This window comes from Theropithecus gelada, chromosome X, assembly GCF_003255815.1.
Source record: "Theropithecus gelada isolate Dixy chromosome X, Tgel_1.0, whole genome shotgun sequence".
Taxonomy (NCBI): Eukaryota; Metazoa; Chordata; class Mammalia; order Primates; family Cercopithecidae; genus Theropithecus; species Theropithecus gelada.
This window is the reverse complement of record NC_037689.1, coordinates 97710876-97732575: the sequence shown is the minus strand read 5'-3', so window position 1 is coordinate 97732575 and position 21700 is coordinate 97710876.

Sequence of the window (21700 nt, the reverse complement as noted above, 5' to 3'; positions counted from 1 at the left end):
ATGCATCCTTAAGTAATTTCATCATGGTGCAAACATTATAGAGTGTACTTACATAAACCTAGATGGTTTATGTAGGCAATTGTAACACAATGGTCAGTATTTGTGTATCTTAACCTAGAAAAGGTACAGTAAAAATACAGTATAAAAGATAAAGGACAGTACACCTGTATAGGACACTTACCATAGATGGAGCATGCAGGATGGCAAGTTGCCCTGGGTGAATCAGAGAGTAATTGATAGGTGAATGTAAAGGCCTAGGACATTATTGTACACTACTATGGACTTTATAATCACTATACAATTAGGCTGTCCCAAATATATATAAATCTTTTTCTTTCTTCAATAATAAATTAACTTTAGTTTTCTGTAACTTTATTACTTGATAAACTTTTGACTCTAATAATAACACTTAGCTTAAAGCACAAATATATTGTTAAGCTGTACAAAATATTTTTTCTCGATATTCTTATTCTATAAGCTTTTTTCTATTTTTTTTTTATTTTTTATTTTTTATTTTTTTACTTTTTAAACTTCTTAAATTAAAAACGAAGTCACAAACACACACATTAGCCTAGGCTTACAGAGGGTCAGGATCATCAAAATGTCACTAGGGCAATATAAATTTTTCAGCTTTATTATAATCTTATGGGACCATTGTCATGTACGTGGTCCACTGTTGACTAAACCATCATTATGTGGCACACGACTATAGCTCCAAAATGATATTTTAAAAAAATAACAATATGGATCTGATGAAAAAACGGGAAGAATTTTTTAATACTTTTATGTTTGACAGTAATTTTAGGTTTATGGGAGAGAAATTTACCACTTAAATTCATTCCATTGAAAATTGCTCAATTTTTATTAATTCACTGCCTGAGTTAACTACAGCAAGACAACCAGAGCTCTTTTAGGTGTTTGAACTATGTTTCCAGGACTTTGTGGGTTCTACTGACTTTGTGTAGTGAACAAGTTGGTATGAGATGAAGGGAAGGGGAGATAACAAAACAACAAAAGCAAAAAACTATTTTGAACACTGTTTGAGGATGCAGCAGGCTATGAATAAAAGGGGAAGATATTCTTGTACACACAGAGAGGAGGAATGGTGCTTTACATATATTGAGGCCTCAGGATGGCCTGCTGATAACTTTATTTTTCCCCTTTAATTAAATACTTTAAAAAAAAATCACACAAGTAAAACTTGAATATATTTCTTGGAAAATTTCTAGCAGCATTGGTGTGTTTAGAGTAGAACCTGAAAGATCTCCTTTACTAACCCTTTTGTCAATCTTGCTCCCATTGTCCCATTGCTGGAGGTGACCAGGTGACCACCATTTATTATTTGAAGGAAGTATACTTCTTGTTGTTTTTCTATGCCTTTGTATAAAGATATATAATCCTATACATACACATATATATATGTGTGTGTGTGTGTGTGTTTCTCTGTGATTTTCCTCTCTTTTGAAAATATGCCTAAACATATTACAACTATGAATATATATTAATGTATGTTTCATGTATAATAATATTACAGCAGATTTAAAGTTATTGAAATCATTTACTGGAATCTTTTTTTTAAACGTGCATTTTAAGTTGAGGTGTACATGTTCAGGATGTGCAGTTTTGCTACCAAAGTAAACGTGTGTCATGGGGGTTTGTTGTACAGATTATTTTGTCACTGAGGTATTAAGCCTAGTATCCATTAGTTATTTTTCCTGATACTCTGCCTCCTCCCACTCTCCACCCTCTGATAGGCCCGAGTCTGTGTCGTTCCCCCTGTATGTGTCCCTGTGCTCTCATCATTTACCTCCCTCTTATAAATGCGAACACGTTGTATTTGGTTTTCTGTTCCCACGTTAGTTTGCTAAGGATAATGTCCTTCAGCTCCTTTCACGTTGCTGAAAAAGACATGATCTCATTCATTTTTATGGCTGCATAGTATTCCATGGTGTATATGTACCAAATTTTCTTTATGCAGTCTATCATTAATGGGCATTCAGGTTGATTCCATGTCTTTGTTATTGGGAATAGTGCTGGAATGAACATAAATGGCCATGTATCTTTATAATAGTGATTTATATTCCTTTGGGTATAAACCCAGTAATGGGGTTGCTTGGTTGGACAGTATTTCTTTCTTTAGAAAATTACCGCACTCTCTTCCACAATGGTTGAACTATTTTCTACTACCACCAACAGGGTATAAGCATTCCTTTTTCTGCACATCCTCACCAGCATCTCTTATGATTTTACTTTGAAATAATAGCTATTCTGACTGGTGTGAGATGGTATCTCATTGTGGTTTTGATTTGCATTGCTATAATGATCAGTGATGTTATGCTTTACTTCATATGATTGTTAACTGCATGTATGCCTTCTTTTGAAATGTGTCTGTTCACGTCTTTTGCCCACCTTTTAATGGGGTTTTTTTTCTTGTAAATTTGTTTAATTTCTTTATTAGACATGCTGTATATTAGACCTCTGTCAGATTCATAGTTTGCAAAAATTTTCTCCCATCCTATAGGTTGCCTTTTTACTTTGTTGATAGTTTCTTTTGCTGTCCAGAAGCTTTTTAGTTTAATAAGATCCCATTTGTCAATTTTGACTTCCGTTGCAATTACTTTTGGTGTCTTCATCACGAAACCTTTGCCCATGCCTATGTCCTGAATGGTATTGCCTAGGTTGTCTTCTAGGGTTGTTATAGTTTTGGGTTTATATTTAAGTCTTTAACCCTTCTTGAGTTAAGTTTTGTATATCGTGTAAGGAAGGGGTCCACTTTCAATCTTCTGCTTATGGCTAGCCAGTTCTCCCTGCACCATTTATTGAATAGGAAATCCTTTCCCTATTGTTTTTGTCAGGTTTGTTGAAGATCAGATAGTTCTATGTTTGTGGTCTTATTTCTTGGTTCTCTACTCTGTTCCATTGGTCTATGTGTCTGTTCTTGTACCAGTACCATGCTGTTTTGGTTACTGTAGCCTTCTAGTATAGTTTGAAGTCAGGTAGCGTGATTCCTCCAATCTTGTTCTTTTTGCTTAGGATTGCCTTGGCTATTTAGGCTTCTTTTTGGTTCTGTTTGAATTTTAAAATAGTTTTTTTTTTCCTAGTTCTGTGAAGAATACTATTGCTAGTTTAATGGGAATAGCATTGTCCCCCAACAATTTGGACTCCTCTAAGCCTGCATGCTGGAATGGCTGTCTTCCAAGCAGCAAAGATGGCAGTCTGCCCCTTCCCTGGGGAACTCAGTCCCATCCCATGTAAGTGCAACAGTGCTGCTAGTGACTGGCTGGCATTCCAAGCCAATGGGTCTTATCCTGTGAGGTGCCCTGCAAATGGGGCTCGCAAACTAATGCTACTCACCTCCCTGTCTTCAGCCCCCTTCCTAGGCATATGTACAGAGGTCCAACCTAGGTCCAACCTCTTGCTTTGCCTGAGTTGCAGTCACCTTTTCCAGGGATCCCAGAGCTGGAGTATGTAAAGCTCCCGGGTCTCTGTGCCTGCCTGAGTGGCTGCTTTGCTGAAATTTCATGTAGCGCTGTGTGTCAGACACAAGGCCTTGGTGGATTGGGTTCACCAGGAGATCTCCTGACACGAGGGTTGCAGAGATCTGTGGGAGAAGCATCTATCTGAGTCTTTCAATAAGGAAATAGTAAGCACTCACAATTATACTAGATTTACATGTGGGGAGATAAATGATAATTGAAATAGAAGGTTTCGTGAAAGTGAAACTTAACTTGGACCTTGAAGGATCATCAACCTTAAGAAAGTGAGGGTTAAGACTCATTACATTTTAGTGGAGGGTCTCAGCATAAAATAAGTACAGGAATAAGCATGATGAATATAAAGTAAAGACAGAGCTGAGCAGAAAAGAGAGTGGTAAGATTGGACAGATAAGTTGGAGCCTCATTGTTGAGAACATTTATAATAAGGCCAAACTATCTGGTCTTGATGTAGAAGCCAATGTGGGGCATATTCAGGCTTGTAGGTATATTAGGGAATTCATCCTGACAGCACTAAGTAAAATGGACTGCAGGTGGGAGAGCCTTGATTCTAGAAGAAGAGTGAAGTGGCAGTGGCAATAATTCAGATATGGATTTGGGGATATTCTGGACTAGCATAATGGGAATAAAGAGAGAGAAATACAATTATTTAATGACAAGTTTGATAGTGAGATGAAAAAGAGAAATGCCTCAAAGATGATCCCTGAATTTTAAATTTCAAAATGGAGGTCATTTTAGAAATTAAAAAGCAGAAGGGAGGTCTGGAAACAGACAAGAATGGGAAACATGGAAAGGGATTTTGACTTGTTTATAATGAGGAATGCCTAAAATGTTTAGCTTAAGCAAAAATTGCATAGTTTACTCTGCTAAATTACGAATAATTGTTTTCATCATCTCCCTTACTGTCTCCTAGACGCTCAGACTCTATTAGCAAGAGTTCCACAGTTAATGACAAGACAATGTTTGGAATTATAAAGTCCTGGGTCATGTGAGGGTATTGAAATCCCACTATGGCCCCACAGGTACTTAAATAGACTTGTTAAAGCCTTTGAGGTGCTGGAGGCCTCTAAAGTTGCACCTCAAGTCGTTTTTCTTTTTTCTTTTATTTTACTTTTACCTAGGCCTAGGGACACTTTTTGTTTCTGGCCTATCAGGGAACAGCAGAGATGACAAGTAGCTCCTCGGCCAGATGGCATGATACCTAGGTGAAGGGGGAAAAGAGCTCCATAGAGGGGTCTCCATAATGTTGTGAAATTTGAAAAAAGCCCTTCAGACTCAAGCCTCTTGGGATATTCCATCCCAGAATGGATGAGATGAGTAAAGAGGAAAACTTGTTGGTTGTTTTTATTATTTTTTCCTCACATCAAAAGGAAAAGCTTTATCAGCCAGGGGACATACACATTGGATGGGGATCTTGAGTAAAAATCCAAAGGTATGTCAGACATGGCTATTTTCAAATTCCAGTGTTACATCTTCTGTAAAATAAGGCAATTTGTCACTGAATTGAGGTGAAGTGCTTCTGACCTTTTGAGCAGGCAAGACCAGTCTTTTCCCTCCAACTCTCATTTTCAAAATACTGGGATCTATATCTAGAATCATGTTTTGGAAAAATAACATTCGGGATTTTTAAGCAAAGCACAGAGCCTATCTCAACAGAATCAGAAACAATCGAACCAAAACACACAACCAAGCCATTGCATTGTTCTAATTTTAGTGATGTTAACAAGATATGATCTTTGAACTGCAGGTGGCTGAGTGATGTTGCTCTGCAACTTTGCTTTTTATATATGAGATTGGTCTTTTTGGGTTAATTCTGCATTTTGCTTAAATCCTTTATTTTGAGCAAGTAGAAGGTTGGGCCTGCCAAATCCAATATTGATAGGTGGGTGAGATAGTCACAGGTGTACACATTGTTTGGTATTCTTTTTTAAGAATCAGCATAGATATACAACTACATTGTTACAGCTAAAAAATGACAACATGAAATATAGCAGCCATTTTTCTCTCAAGAAGAGGAGCTTATAAATTTACTTGGTCCAAAGTGTCTCCTGCTTCAGCAATACATCAAACTGTGCAGTCTCATCAGTCTGAATCAATTAGAAATTACTCACAAAGTAAATTACATTGAAAAGTTTTGATTTGTTACCACAGTTTGTTACCATTCTCTTCAATCTTAAACGACTAAAAGCAAAAAGTAATAATGTGACAGTGATAGTAAAATGTAACTTTTATTGAGATTGATGATAACCTATTTGCTACAATATTTGCTTTTAATAATTTAATATTTCAAGCAGTGTAGAGAGAGTCATAAATATTTGATTATGAAGCTTCCACAATTTATATAACTTTGGTTTGAACTGGTTCTTGATGTTTTAAATATACCTATATCATTTAAAAAAATAATCCCACAATGTGGCTTTCACTCTTAATTGAATCCCTCCAGTTGAGTATACATTCCTTATGCATTGCATGCACTAAGCATTTGCTGAAGTAAGTTGAGGAATGACAGCTCCCTTTTTCAAAATCTAATTGAATTATTGGGGCCTGGACATTAGCTTTCATCTTCACAGAGATTTTTGGAAAGTTTCCTTTCACTAGCAGTAATAAGGTACACTTGTGATTATTTGACAATATCTGGAGTTATTGGCAAGAAATGAGAGCTGTAAAGGGAAATGAAGAAGATTCATATATTTAGTGAATTATATCATGAATATCACCAAGTTGACCTGTTTAGACTTAATTACATTTCTTAAGCATCAAAATGTTTATAAAGAACACAGTGACGTAAAAGTAAACATAATTTTCATACTTAAGTACCAAATATTAGGATTTTTAAAGGAAAAATGACAAAACAATGGCTCTCTATTTTAAATCATGTCGTTATTACAGTGGTAAGAAGCATATAGTTGCATTTGTAATCGATTCTGAAAATGTCAATGTAAAAATCTTAAGTGTTTACAAAATCTGTTGTCCAAATGAGGGAAATAAATAGGCAAACAAGCACGCTTACTGGTCATTTTTGCCTCATTAGGGTCTTGAAGGGATTCTTCTGGAGTTAGAGTACTTTGCTTGCTTCAGGATGAAAGCCCGGAAAATGAAGATCTTCCCGTGACAGTTTATAGGACACAGATTTAATTGCAAATCTACTGTAGCTAATTCTAATTTCCAGTTGGCGGTTTCTTTCTGAGCACTGAATCGGGCAATCCAATATAAAGTTAACTTACTAGCCATAATTATTCCTCCTGGCTGTCACTTTTTTTAACTTTTTAAACTTTTTGTTTTCACCAGTCACTTGCCATATATTTTTCATTTTTAAAATTATTATACTTTAAGTTCTGGGATACATGTGCAGAACGTGCAGGTTTGTTACACAGGTATACACGTGCCATGGTGGTTTGCTGCACCCATCAACCCATCATCTACATTAGGTATTTCTCCCAATGCTATCCCTCCTCTACTCCCCCGCCACCTGACAGGCCCCAGTGTGTGATGTTCCCCTCACTGTGCCCATGTGTGTTCTCATTGTTTAACTCCCACTTATGAGTGAGAACATGTGGTGTTTCGTTTTCTGGCTGTCACTTTTACCCATAGATTAGTAGACTCCACTATTTGCAGTGTGCTGCTCACCTTATATTATGAAATTTAAACTTTCAAGATATAATCTGCAGTCTTGTTACCAAAATGTAGCTGTGTCCAGCTAGCCCTGGGTGTATCTTGACAGGTTTTAATACACTTAAATTAATTTAAAATTCCAAACCCAGCTGAAGTATTTCTGTAACATGTAATTTCTTACAGTATAAAAGTAATATGCTTGAGAGTTCATGGAACACAGAGAAATATCAGCAGTGTGGTGGTGGACAATGTTTGTTTGAATTTTCAAAAGAAGTAAAAGCAGATTTCACATTCAGTATTGATTTCCATTGCCATATATTAAAATTAATTTATTAAACAGAAAAGAGTGATTACTAGAACCAAAATACATTGACTTAAGTAACTACATGCCAAGCTTACAGCGTTTTCTTTTGTGATAGGTTTGCCAGACTTAAATTTAGTCTTGATTTTAGTAACTTATTAGAAAGGATTGAGTTACATGAGCTGGATAATGCTGGGATTACTCCACTCAAAAATAATTAATGGATTGTTACTAATCTAAAGGCCACGTTTTAGAAACGTTCCTTGTAAGCTTTGTATCTGATCTCATTAGATTGAACTTCTAAAATATGAAGACCATAATGCAAACATGTATGTAAATTACTCTTACATAGACAATCTTAGTGTGATGAATATTGGGATTTAGCATTTGGGTGTCATGTTTTAAGAAAGGTTTGAGCTCAGAGGAAGATGAGTAACCTCCTGCTAAAAATGACATGTTGTCTAAGGAACTTAATGGAAGGAAGTTTTGCCTAGAGAAGAGAAATTTTGGGGAAAGAGTATGATATCTCTTTCCCACACTTCAAATCACTTCTATTTTGTGGTAGATTTAGATTTATTCCACATTGCTAAGAAGAAAAAACAAATGGGGAGGATAGATAAATGGTTGCAATTCTGAAATTACAGGGAATTAGATTTCAGTTGAGGGGACTCTGACATTAGGTGCATAGGTATTTATCCTGGATCAATTCTGAGATCACTTTTGTCTTTCAAATTGTACCAAGTTAGATCATGCTTATTTTGAAATGTGCCCTGACATTCCTGACTCTTACTTTAGTCTTAATTGAAGGAAACAAATATTTTAACATAATATAACATCAATATAAGTGATTTTGCATATGTAATGTGTTCTTGACAAAGGCATAAATCCTAGGCATATGTCAATTTTGAGTTGTGCCTATAATAAAGGTAAAAGAATAATGAACCAAAAAAAAAAAAAAGGCAAGAAAATTAAGGAAGTAAAGGTCTTATAGGCAGGTAAGTAAGTGACAAATATAGGGTTTTTTTTTTTTTTCTATACTTTAAGTTCTGGGGTACATGTGCAGAATGTGCAGGTTTTTTATGTAAGTATACACATGCCATGGTGGCTTCCTGCACCCATCAACCCATCATCTACATTAGATATTTCTCCTAATGCTATCCCTCCCCTAGCTCCCTACCCCCTTACAGACCCCGGTGTGTATAGTTCTAAAAGAGCATATGACTAATGAGTCATGAGTGACTTGAGGGCATGGAACTGGTGTAATTCAATGAAAAATGTGTCAGAATTAATTTGAAGTTCCTTGTTTCTGTCTAGCAAGCTAGGGGATTCCATCTGACTCTGTTGAATATCTCATTTTGCTTTAAAAATATTCTTATGACCAAAGCACAATGCAGAATGCAGCACACACCTTAGAAGTCATTTGCTCACCTGTGTTTTTACAATTCGCACAGTATTTCAATTGGAATTTAGCCTTTGAGACAATAAAGGAGAAAGGAGGCTGAAATTCCAAACGGTGAATTAGCTAAGGACTTCAATAGAAGGGTAAGAATTGGATCATATTTTATTTGAAAAAAGGTTTTTTAACTACAGTTCATGAATTTAACCAAACATTTTATACAACCCAAATGTATTTTTTTCTTTTCTTATTATGCTTGTGCTTCTTAAACCATGATACTTCTCCAATATGGTGTCACTGGTCAACAACTTAATAAGGTTTCAATGTGAAAGAGTTACAGAATAGTGTGAATTACTATCACTGTTGAATAAAGCAATTATATTTCTCCAAGTGTTACCATATATTAAAGTTACAAAAGGAGAGATTTAGAATGTAGGCCAGGTGTGCCTCTTTACCTTTCCTCTTTACCTTCCATCACGATAGTAAGCTTCTTGAGGTCCTCAGGGAAAGCTGAGAAGATGTTGGCACCATGCTTCCTGTACAGCCTACAGAACCTTGAGCCAATTAAACCTCTTTTCTTTATAAGTTACTCATCCTCAGGTATTTCTTTATAGCAATGCAAGAATGGCCTAATATGGTCTGGTTGGAATGTGTTGAAAAGAGAATGGGAAGGGAGAGATTCAATAACAAATGTAGACAACTCTTTCAGGGAATTTTGTTACTAAGGGGAGCAGAGAAGTGGGACTATAACTAGTAATGAATGTAGGGTCAAGAGAGAATTTTAATATATCTATTTTCAAGAAGGGAGGAACAAAAACATAAAAGAATAATAAAAGCATGCTGATGGGAATTGTCCATTAGAGAGGGAAAATTAGACTACATTGAACAGAGATGATTAATTTTTGACACAGAGTTCTTGAGTAGGCAAGAGGAACACAAGTGGAGGCATCAAAAATAAATAAAAGTGTGGATAGTTCAACAAAGGTACCATTTGGGACAGCAGAATATTAATAATTCTGATGCAAGATTTTGACCTTTGGAATTTCAAGTCCTCTGGAAAGCTGTGTGGGAAATATTTTGGAGCAAGGAGCCTTGCAGCAACTCTCAGATCTTATCATGTTCAAAAAGTAGACCAGATCTTCCATTAACAAGTTGGGTAATGTTGGATTTTGGTGTATAACTTGCTGAACCTCAGTTTCATCCAGAAAATGAGGGATCGATCTCTAAGATACTTTTCATCTCTAATAGGTTGTGTTGGTATAGTGTCACTGGCTTTGTTTGAATAGCTGAAAAACACTTTTTATCCTCCCTGAAATCTTTATTCACATTTTAACTTGGTGTATGGCCTCAGGCAAGTGACTCCTAAATCATCCATAGTTAATTATTGGAAGGAGGTCTGCATTATTGACAGAGAGGCAGAAGCAGGGAGAGGCAGACAGACAGGTACACATGCACACACACATACACACATACACATACATGTACACAAACTTTCCTAAATCTCTCTCTTACATAAAACAAAGGAGAGAGAGAGAGAGAGAGAGAGAGTAATAACTATTTTCCCCTCACGACTTCATAGCAATATAGGATAGATATTTGAGAAAGAACTTAAAGAGATGCATGAAATGCATTTAGAGATATTTTATTGTATTTTTTTAACAAACGCGGCAACTGTTAACTGCATGGAAAGTTTGCATGCCATCTGGTCCTTTGTCTCTGCACACAGTTTTTATCTTAATTCAGAATTTCTTCTTTTTTTTATTATTTCATGGTCATTTTTCTTTTCCTCATGAAATTGACCTATACTTATATCCATGCTTAATTTCTGTCCTAAGGAATGTATTCTAAGCTCTGTTATCCTTCGTATGAAGTAGTTCAGCTTTTGTTTGTTTATTCCAAGACTTATAATATTATATGTAATTCTTAGGGACAATGAATACCCTCAACTCTCTTCACAGTGTAGCTCCAAGCTACTTTTATAATCATTTCCATAATTTCTGATTTTCCACTAAGGATTCTTGACACATTCTCTTTTCTGTGGTAAACACATTTATTGGTCCAAATTGTCACCCTAAATCTATGGGAAAATTGTTAGGATGTGATCTTGCCTGTTTTCTTTTGACCTTTCCATTGAACCCAAGCTTGATATGTTAACATCAAGGGCTATCACTTTTCTGAGACTAGAATTGGTTTGCTTCACATATAATACTGAAGACGAGGAAAAAGGAAAGAAAATCTCAGTTAACTGCAGGCAGAGCAGAAAAAGATGCCAGGTACATTTGAAGGACTTCTCAGATCTGTGGCTAGGTCCTTCTCAAAGTAAACACTGCTGACCTTGATATTTCTCACTATTATTCTTTTCTCAGAGAATTCATTAAGTGGTGCCATTAAAACCTGACCACTGTGCTTATCATTGTTGTTACTGTGATGGCAATAGAATTCAGTAGCCTGCCGTCCGAAGCAAAAGGCAGGTGACAGAACCCCTGAAGTTTGAGAAACATTTTGAATCAGTCTAGTGATCTGACAAAATGAAGCGGGAGAACTGACAATGGTTGAAAGAAATTTTACATGTAGTTAGTTATGGAAGGAGGTACAAAGTCATGTTTCTCCCCTAATCTTTGGAAACCAGTAGCGATATGGCCAGTTTCTAAAACAGAAAGTTTATATCTTAAACCTGAACAAAGGGTACATAGATCATTCTAATTCTGGAATTTTATTATACCAAATCTTATAAGTAAGAATAGTCATAACCACTCACTTATGGTCTGGCCAATTTCTAAAATAATAAAATAAGATGTTAGCCAAAAGTCATTTCTTTCACGAAGAATTAATTTGTATGTTCAAAAATACTTATCAAATAGTGTTAAATTCAAATGAGTAAGGTAAATCTGCAGAACTGAGAAAATTTTATAATACTTTGGTGGATGCAGAAAGCAATTTCTGCAGCACAAAATAGTACAATCCTGTTTGTAAAAAAAGGCTATAGATGTGGATATGTGCATGTATACATTTTTGTGTGGATAAAAATAGAGAAAATACTTTAAAGATACTGGATCATTCACAGTGGCCATCTCCTGGGAATAGAATTGGGATTAGGAAAGGGATGATTCGTTTTTAAAATGCATTTCCAGACAAAAATCTCAAAACAAAATGGGTGAGATTGCAGTTGGTCATTATTTTGCCGTTTTCTATATTTTATACATTTTCTACAAGATACATGTTACACCTTTGTAATTAATAAAATAATGAATTACACCAAATATAAGTATTTATTGAGAACCTATTATCTTAGGCACCAAGGTTACAGAAGGAAGAAAGTGCAGGATATAAAAAGGAATGGATGTAGCACCACCATGAAGAAATTTACTGTAGACAAACATCGGTAGTGTTGGGGAAGTGTAAACCCAAACCTCCAAAGCGGGGATTGGGAGCTAGAAGCCTCGATATTTTGATACATTTAGGGTAAATTCAGACACAAAGGCACCTTTTCTCAGTAGAAATTAACAAACTCTTTTTGTTTGTTTGTTTGTTTTTCTTTATTTCTTCTGGGGAAAACAAACAAACAAACACGGGATACATGTACAGAATGTGCAGGTTTGTTACATAAGCATACATGTGCCACGGTGCTTTGCTGCACCTATTGACCCATCCTCTAAGTTCCCTCCCTTCCCCCTCCACACTGCAACAGGCCCTGGTGCATGTTATCATTGTTCAATTCCCACTTATGAGTGAGAACATGTGGCATTTGGTTGTCTGTTCCTGTGTTAGTTTGCTGAGGATGTTGGCTTCCAGCTTCATCCAGGTCCCTGCAAAGGACATGATCTCATTCCTTTTTATGGCTGCATAGTATTCCATGGTGTGTATATACCACATTTTCTTTATGCAGTCTATCATTGATGGGTATTTGGATTGGTACCATGCCTTTGTTATTGTAAATAGTGCTGCAATAAACATATGTGTGCATGTGTCTTAATAGTAGGATGATTTATATTCCTTTAAGTACATACCCAATAATGGGATTGCTGGGTCAAATGGTATTTCTGGTTCTAGATCCTTGAGGAATCGCTCTACTGTCTTCCACAATGGTTCAAGCATTCCTTTACATGAACAATAGGCAAGCAGACTGCCAAATCATGAATGAACTCCCATTCACAACTGCCATAAAGAGAATAAAATACCTATAATACAGCTAACAAGGGATGTTAAGGACCTCTTCAAGGAGAACTACAAACCACTTCCCAAGGAATTAAGAGAGGACACAAACAAATAGCAAAACTTTTCATCCTCATAGATAGGAAGAATCAATATCATGAAAATGGTCATACTGCCCAAAGTAATTTATAGATTCAATGCTATTCCCATCAAACTACCATTGACATTCTTCACAGAATTAGAAAAACACTACCTTAAATTTCATATGGAATCAAAGAAGACCTGGTAAAGCAAAGACAATACTAAGAAAAATTTTAAAAAGCTAGAGGCATCATGCTACCTGACTTCAAACTATACTCCAAGGCTACAGTAACCAAAACAGCATGGTACTGATACCAAAACAGACATATAGACCAATGGAACAGAGCAGAGATCTCAGAAATAACACCACACATCTACAGGCACCTGATGTTCAACAAACCTAACAAAAACAAGTAATGGGGAAAGGATCTCCTATTCAATAAATGGTGCTGGGAAAACTGGCTAGCCATATGCAGAAAACTGAAACTGAACCCCTTACTTACACTTTATATAATAATTAACTCAATATGGATTAAAGACTTAAATGTAGAACCTAAAACCATAAAAACCCTAGGAGCAAACCTAGGGAATACTATTCAGGACATATGAATGGGCAAAGACTTCATGAAGAAAACACCAGAAGCAATTGCAACAAGAGCAAAAATTGATAAATGGGATCTAATTAAACTAAAGAGCTTCTGCACAGCAAAAGAAACTATCATCAGAGTGAACAGGCAGCATACAAAATGGGAGAAAATTTTTGCAATCCACCCATCTGACAAAGGTCTAATACCCAGATTTTACAAAAAACTTGAACAAATTTACAAGGAAAAAAGCAAACGACCCCATTAAAAAGAGGGCAAAGGATATGAACAGACACTTTTCAAAAGAAGACATTGGCCAGCAAACATATGAAAAAAAGCTCAACATCACTGATCATCAGATAAATGCAAATCAAAACCACAATGAGATACCATCTCACGCCTGTCAGAATGGCGATGATTAAAAAGTCAAGAAACAATAGATGCTGGCATGGACGTGGATAAATAGGAATGCTTTTACACTGTTGGTGGGAAAGTAGGCAAACTTTTTATGCAATCAATTTTTATATCAATAACATGTAAAGTCTGATGACAATTATATTAAATTATAAATCTGTGAAAGTTTTCTGAAGAAAACTAGAATACTTACACATTCAGTGTGTTTTATTCTACTGATCTGCTTTGACACAGATCCAAATCTTAAACTGGTCCCCTTGGATAGAACACAGGTGTCCAGGATACTGAAATTATATGGAAACTATTGTTTTATACGGTAAGAAAGTAACCGGATTTCATCTTATTCTCAAACAGATCCCTAAAATAATATTTTTACCCTGTGGAATACTGGTAATCTACAACTGCATCTGTTATATATACATATTGTCTTCAACTAAATAAGAATCTCAAGATGGGACCTGGGGATAAAAATCACTGGTCCAGAGGCATTAAGAGCTGCACTTTCTTTAGGTTCCCTTTGAATGTTTAGTTGTTTTACTTAGGCTTTGAATCAGAATTGGAAAGGAAATAATTTAAATATTGGAACCCTAATGAGCTTTATTTTAACATGGGTCAAATACTTCTCACGAAGCTCTTGGCACATATACTAATTCTACGTTGCACTTAATTACAGCTGATTGATAAAATGAGTGGGAAACTGGGTCCTCTTGGGAATAAACACATGGAAACACTCCCGAGAAATGAATCTGTAGCTACAGAGTCCAAACAGCTTAGGGATTCCACACGCTACACACTTGGAAAATATGATTTGTGGCTAATCTTACTTTTTCAGTAGTCTAGAAATGCTTACACAGGAACATGCTCCTGTATTTCACCCATCTGTGATATTATTTTAACCTAAAATTTTGAGATGTTCCCAGATGCATGGACCAGACTGAGTACGAGACTGTCACTGCACTCCTTTAGTCTCTCTTTTGCAATTAGAGGCATGCCTGTTATTTTGCAAATGAAATGAAAATATATTAAGGATGTATGTATTTCCATTGCACTACTTTGGTATTTTTAAGAGGAAACAAGTTTATTAACATCCATATCTCATATATACATGGAAGACATCCAGTGATGAGTAATTTGTTTTTTGGTTTTTTTTTTCTAACTTTTATTTTAGGTTTGGGGGCATGTTGCAGGTTTGTTATATAGCTAAACTCATGTCATGGGGGTTTGTTGTACAGATTATTTTATCATCCAGCTATTAAGCCTGGTACTTAATAGTTATTTTTTCTGCTCCTCTCCCTCCTCCCATTCCCTACCCTCAAGTAGACCCCAGTGTCTGCTGTCCCCTTCTTTCTGTTCATGAGTTCTCAACATTTAGCTCCCAATCATAAGTGAGAACAGTGGTATTTGGTTTTCTGTTCCTGCATTAGTTTGCTGTTGGCAACAGGCCCCCCAAAATCTGGCCATAAACTGGCCCCAAAACTGGCCATAAACAAAATCTCTGCAGCACTGTGACATGTTCATGATGGCCATAATGCCCACGCTGGAAGGTTGTGGGTTTACCGGAATGAGGGCAAGGAATACCTGGCTCACCCAGGGTGGAAAACTGCTTAAAGGCATTCTTAAACCACAAACAATAGCATGAGCGATCTGTGCCTTAAGGACGTACTCCTGCTGCAGATAACTAGCCCAACCCATCCTTTTATTTCAGCCCATCCCTTCGTTTCCCATAAGGGATACTTTTAGTTAATCTAATATCTATAGAAACAATGCTAATGACTGGCTTACTGTTAGTAAATGTTAGAGATTTACATGGGTAAATCTCTGTTCAAGGCTCTCAGCTCTGAAGGCTGTGAGACCCCTGATTTCCCACTTCACACCTCTATATTTCTGTGCCTGTGTCTTTTATTCCTCTAGCGCCACTGGTTTAGGGTCTCCCTGACTGAGCTGGTCTCGGCAGTTTGCTAAGGATAATGGCCTCCAGCTCTATCCATGTTCCTGCAAAAGACATAATCTCATCTTTTTTATGGCTACATAGTATTTCATGGTGTTTATGTACCACATTTTCTTTCTTTATCTAATCCCTCATTGATGACATTAAGTTGATGCCATGTCTTTGCTATTGTGAATAATACTGCAGTGAAAATTTGCATGCATGTACCTTTATGGTAGAATGATTTATATTCCTCTGAGTATATGCCCAGTAATGGTATTGCTGGGTTGAATGGTAGTTTTCTCTTTAGCTCTCTGAGGAGCTTTCCACAGTGGTTGAACTAATTTACACTCCTGCCAACAGTGTATAAGTGTATAAGTGTTTCCTTTTCTCTGCAACCTCACCAGCTTCTGTCATTTTTGACTTTTTCATAACAGCCATATCTGAGTGGTGTGAGATGGTATTTATTGTGGTTTTGATTTGCATTTCCCTGATAATCAGTGACATTGAGCTTTTTTTCATATGTTTGTTGGCCACATGCATGTCTTATTTTGAAAGATGTTTGTTCATGTCCTTTGCCCACTTTTTAATGAGTTGTTTTTCTCTTATAAGTTTGTTTAATTTCTTTATAAATGCTGAATAGGAGACCTTTGTTGGAGCCCAGAAATAAGGTTGCACATCTATGGCCATCTGATCTTCGACAAAGCTGACAAAAACAAGCAATGGGAAAGGACTCCTTATTCAATAAGTGGTGCTGGGATAAATGGTTACTTATGTGCCGAAAATTAAAACTGGAGTACTTCCTTACACCATATACAAAAATCAACTCAAGATGTATTAAACACTTAAATGTAAAACCCAAAACTATAAAATGCTGGAAGACAACCTAGGCAATACCAGCCTGGGCATAGAAACATGCAAAGATTTCATGACAAAGACACCGAAAGCAATCGCAACAAAAGCAAAAATTGACAAATGGTATCTAATTAACTAAAGAGCTCCTGTACAGCAAAAGAAACTATCAACAGAGTAAAAAGACAACATACACAATGGGATAAAATATTTGCAAACTAATTATTTTCATATTAAGGGTGCCTGCTCTTGAAGGTACTTGATTTTATTGTCAGATTGGATATGCACAAGAAATAGGAAAAAGAATCTCAAGTTATAGAAACTGATTCTAGTTTTGAGGTACTTCATAGACGTGAAATATGTATCTTTGAATGGTATGTATACATACCAAATATGTATCTTCGAATGGTATGTATATAGGGATAGCATAGTATGGTTTTAATGGATGAGGTAGGTCAAGATTTTCAAATCTAACTAATTGCCTCAAGCAAAAATTACTCTTTAGTAGATGCCATATTCAACTTTCTCTTGCAGTCCTGTAGGGAATATCTGAGTGGTCTGAGTCTTAATGTAGCAATGCTCAAGTTCTTACAACAAGATGCTTAACTTATAGCAATGTTGAATCTTCCCTTTATTTTTTGGTATGCCTAAGTGTTTACCATTGTCTTACAGTGTAATCTGAGGAAAATGTTATACATGGTCATAGTAGCACCATTAATAATCTCTGATGAATGTATTGTTTCCTCAGTGTCCTACAGTGGTTAGGAGATGCGTATACTGGTCCAGCTTGTTAAACAGTTGATAATATTTTTGAGAGACTTTTCAAGTCCATTTGCCATTTTACTAAACACACTCCTGTTTAGTTTTTTGTTGCTTCACCTGGAATTGTAACTGTTTGGATGAAGTTATTTCTTTTTTAAAAAAATTTTACTTAAAGTAAGTAAGTAAATGTGCAGACGTGCAGGTTTGTACATAGGTATATATGTGACATGGTGGTTTGCTGCACCTTTCAACATGCCATCTAGGTTTTAAGCCCCACATGCATTAGGCATTTGTCCTAATACTCTCCCTCCCCTTGACCCTACCTCCCAACAGACCCCAGTGTGTGATGTCCCCTCCCTGATTCCATGTGTTCTCATGGTTCAACTCCCACTTATAAGTGAGAACATGGGGTGTTTGGTTTTCCTGTGTTAGTTTGCTGAGAATGATGGTTTCTAGCTTCATCCATGTCCCTGCAAAGGACACGAACTCATTCTTTTTTATGGCTGCATAGTATTTTATGGTATATATGTGGCACATTTTCTTTATCCAGTCTATCATTGATGGGCATTTGGGTTGCTTCCAAGTCTTTGCTATTGTAAATAGTGCTACAATAAACATGTGTCTTTGTAGTAGAATGATTTATATTCCTTTGGGTATATTCCCAGTAATGGGATTGCTGAGTCAAATGGTATTTCTGGTTCTAGGTCCTTGAGGAATCGCCACACTTTCTTCCACAATGGTTGAACTAACTTACACTCCCACCAACCATGTAAAAACGGTCCAATTTCTCGACAGCCTCACCAGCATCTGTTGTTTCCTGACATTTTAATGATTGCCATTCTAACTGTGAGATGGTACCTTATCGTGGTTTTTATTTGCATTTGCTGTAATGACCAGTGATGATGAGCTTTGTTTCATGTTTGTTGACCGCATAAATGTCTTCTTTTGAGAAGTGTCTGGTCATATCCTTTGCCCACTTTTTGATGGGGTTGTTTGACTTTTTCTTGTAAATGTGTTTAAGTTCCTTGTAGATGCTGAATATTAATGACCATTTTCAGATGAATAGATTGCAAAATTTTTCTCCCATTCTGTAGGTTGCCTGGTCACTCTGATGATAGTTTCTTTTGCTGTGCAGAGGCTTTTTAGTGTAATTGGATCCCATTTGTCAATTTTGGCTTTTGTTGCAATTGCTTTTGGTGTTTTAGTCAAGAAGACTTTGCCCATGCCTATGTCCTGAATGGTATTGCCTAGGTTTTCTTCTAGAGTTTTTATGGTTTTAAGTTTTACATTTTAGTCTTTAATCCATCTTGAGTTAATTTTTGTATAAGATGTAAGGAAGGGGTCCAGTTTCTCTTTTCTGCATATGGCTAGCCAGTTACCCCAGCACCATTTATTAAATAGGGAATGCTTTCCTTGTTGTTTGTTTTTGTCAGGTTTGTCTAATGTCAGATGGTTGTAGATGTGTGGTGTTATTTCTGAGGTCTCTGTTCTGTTCTATTGGTCTATGTATCTGTGCTCATGGATAGGAAAGATCAGTATTGTGAACATGGCCATACTGCCCAAAGTAATTTATAGATTCAATGCTCTTCCCATCCAGCTACCATTGACTTTCTTCATAGAATTAGAAAAATCTGCTTTGAATTTCATATGGAACCAAAAAAAAAGCCCATATAGCCAAGAGAATCCTAAGCAAAAAGAACAAAGCTGGAGGCATCACACTTCCTGAGTTTAAGCTATGCTACAAGGCTACAATAACCAAAACAGCATGGTATTGGTACCAAAATGGATCAAACTGTTTTTATCTATGTATCTTCATGTTAGATCAACATATTCATTTTCTAGAAATAAGAATCTGTTACCAGGTTCTGTGAAATGAGAGATGTGTGTACTCCAGCTGGAGGTTATGGGGAAGGAGGAGGCTCTAATAGATGCTACAGTGCTTTTCAGTTTAGTCTTGTGAGTCTATTTTATTTCAAATGTCCCCCCTTTGGGGATCTTTAAGCTGCTGTGTCAAACATAAAAGCAACCTTTTCTACTTTATACTTTGTGAGTGAGTTTGAATATTAGCATACATTTTTCTAAATTTGCTCCCATTCTCCTTTGGTTAATTTTAAAACTGTGAGGAAATAATACAGCTGAGTATCACCTAAAGTAAAACAATGTGCCATGATTCAGGGAGACAAATTTATATCAGAAGTTATGTAGTATAAAAGGATGAATAAGTGAACTTTTCCTCTTTACCTTTCCCAATTTCGTTAGTTATAATATTAATATGATAACCTCAAAGCTGATGAACTTGTATTCTATTCATAACTACGTTTAGGATATGCTAAATATATGTAATAAATACTGTATTGTATAAAATTGAACATTTTCCTTTAGATGTATCATATTAAAGTACTGTTGCATCTTCAAATATTATTGTGTATTGGGACCATTCTGGGGAGCAGAGAAACAAATCTGTAATTTTACAATGAAAGTCAATAGAAACATGGGATTATTATATGTAAATTCGTTTACAAGCAACTTTTAATGTTTTACTCTTAATGAAAGTACTAATCTTATTTATTAAGCATGGTACCTTACCTAGAGAGACAGTAACTCTACATTTCTGTTAAAATATTTTTTTCTAACATTTTTACCATATATTTCTAATGGAAGAATCAGAATATGAACAACACAGCTTTACAGTTCTCATAAATTACTGTTACATTTTAACTATAAACATAGCTAAGAAAAAAATCTGTTAAAGCACATGAACCCTAGCAAAATCTGTTACTGACTGAAGAAATGGACATCTGAGTATTCAGAGTCAGTGGGCTTAAAATTGGCTGATCCAAATTCAAACTGTAGTGTCAGTTGAGGCATCACTTCATTAAGCTGCAATGCCATCTTCTAATAATGCTCATTAATGTTGAAATAGACCTTTAAAACTACGAAGTATTTTGTAAATATAAAACCATCTTCCTGTCACCATGAAACTAAAATTGAGTTAGTACTTGTATTCCCATTTTACAGAGAGAGAGAGAGGGGGAAACAGAGTGTGGATTCATGTCCCAATAGAGTAGTTAAATAATTTTGAAGAGAGTTAAAGGTCACTAATAACTTTGAAAAGACTAACAAACAAGGTTAAGCAGTACTTGGATTCACAATAGCTCCATTTAGTGGTCCATTTAAATTCCCATGATATTAAGACACTTGGGAAGCTTTGTAAGTCAGGTTTTTGGGGGACATTTATTTTTTTCAGGGATATAATAGGGGACAGAGATACAGAAACAGAGCTTAAGCCAAGGCACAGATAGGTTCATTTGGACTCCATTGCATCCACCTGGATGACTGCCACATGGTAATAATGCTATCTCACACTTGCATTGTGTGGAGCATATACATACTAAACATATTATATTATTATATTGTGCTTTTATACACATTATATCATTTTATCCCCACAATGGATAAGTACTTGAATGCCATCTAAATACGGTTAGAAAGCTCAGTAAAGCAGCACTGCTTAAATATACAGAATAATTTGGAGAGAAACAAAGATTGTTGAACTTAGTGATGTTTGAAACAATCTGTCAATTACTGAATTCTAAGCAGTTTTGTAATACAATAAAACCATAATAAACTAAAATGATTTATGAATGTAGATATAACCTGAGAAACATTATTCTGTACCTAGTTGGCATTTTCCTGTAGAACAATCACAAGGGTTTAAGTCGAGAATGTACCAGGTGCTACTTAGTACTGGTATTTCCTGGTGGAGGGTTAATTTCCAGGTGTATGGATTTTGTTCTTTATGCTAGGTAGTTTATATTTCTTTCTAGATATTAACTCTATTAATTTAGTCAAATTAATCAAAACCATAATAGCGGCCAGGCACGGTGGCTCATACCTGTAATCCCAGCACTTTGGGAGGCTGAGGCAGGCAGATCATGAGGTCAGGAGATCGAGACCATACTGGCTAACACGATGAAACCCCATCTCTACTAACAATGGAAAAAATCAGCTGGACATGGTGGCGGGTGCTTGTAGTCCCAGCTACTCGGGAGGCTGAGGCAGGAGAATGGCGTGAACCCGGGAGGTGGAGCTTGCAGTGAGCCGAGATCGCGCCACTGCACTCCA